General features: G+C 55.9%; 1 protein-coding gene across 1 annotated transcript in view; it reads right to left on the bottom strand.

Annotated features, from left to right (window-relative positions):
• The window catches only part of LOC103915638 (neuronal pentraxin receptor-like), a 42167-nt gene that overhangs the window by 7267 nt on the left and 33608 nt on the right, over positions 1 to 1292 (bottom strand). The window lies entirely within an intron of this gene.

Below are 1292 nucleotides of genomic sequence, written 5' to 3' on the forward strand. Positions count from 1 at the left end.
GTCTTCTGCCTTGGCCGGCAGCCCCAAAAGCCCCCTCGTGGGGCTCCTGCAGTTTTAATAGGAGGGTCTTCAGGACCAGTCCACCCTTACTTTACCTCCTCCTAAGTTTGTGATCCCAGCAATGGTTTTGGACATTTCCTCCTCCAAAAGGTGCTGTCCTTCCTAATTATGCTGCTGTTATTTGGGTGCACAAGCACAGGTCACCTGTTGAACCCTCTCCTGTTAGTGGTGTGGGGGTGATCCTCCAGCTCAGCAAAGCCCTTGAGTGTATGCTCCAGCTGAAGTACGTACTCAGAATTATTTTTTTCCTTCAAAAAACCCCTCAACTTTGAGGAGATGTGCTGAAGGTGAGAGCCCCAGAGCTTGTTTTATGGCATTAAATACCCTCCAGAAGGGGCAGTGGGAGCTGTGGCAGCAAGGAGACCCCACCGGCACACCAGCAAAGGCAGGGCCCTGGGGAAAACTGGGTCCTCTGCCTTTATGCTCTGGTTTCCCCAAATATGGGTGAGGTTGTGCCTTTCCTAGGAGGGACAGGACCCACTGAGGGGCAAGAGCATCGTGTAGATCTGGCCATGGGTTGCTCTAGAATAGGCAGCTCCAAGAGCCATGCCAAGGGTGAACCAGCTCGTGCCTAGCTAGGTCAGAAACTCATTATAGTACTTAATTAGATTTATACCCCACATGAGCTCCTTGCCATCACGGTCTGATCTGGAGGCCTTGATTTCCCGCTGGTTTCTGCTTCCCTGTCGTGGAGATAGGGGTTCCTCTTCCACAGAGAGGTGTTTCCCCCTAGCCCCCCACAGCAGCTTGTACCCCATGCTGCTCCACGATGGGATAGGTGAGGGGTGCCCAAACTGAAACAACACCCACCCCGCCCCCAGGGCAATGATACCCAGACTCTTGCGATGATACTTCTGTAATGCCAGCTACGCAGCTGCGGGCCGGCCATCTCCCTCAAGGGATGCCACCCTGAGCATCCTGAGGAAGGACACCTCGGCTTGGGCTGGCCGGTCCCCTCCGTCCCCGCAGCGACCTCATGCCCCACGGGAGGCTCGAACAGAAAACATCAAGTTTATTGTCCACGATCAACTTTACAAAAGAAATGTCCCAACACGGGCGCACGTCAGGGCCCCTTTCACGAACGTGCATTAGAGAAAGCGCGTGAGCGAGCGAGGAAGAGGGGGCAGCTTGGCGGGGTTGCACGAAGGTCACAGTGTTTCCCACTTGGCACAAGGGCTGCATCCCATCCCCGCCGTGTCCCCCCTGGCGGGCCGAGCCACCCCACCGCCGGT

This window comes from Pygoscelis adeliae, unplaced genomic scaffold (assembly GCF_000699105.1).
Source record: "Pygoscelis adeliae isolate BGI_AS28 unplaced genomic scaffold, ASM69910v1 Scaffold60, whole genome shotgun sequence".
Lineage (NCBI taxonomy): Eukaryota > Metazoa > Chordata > Aves > Sphenisciformes > Spheniscidae > Pygoscelis > Pygoscelis adeliae.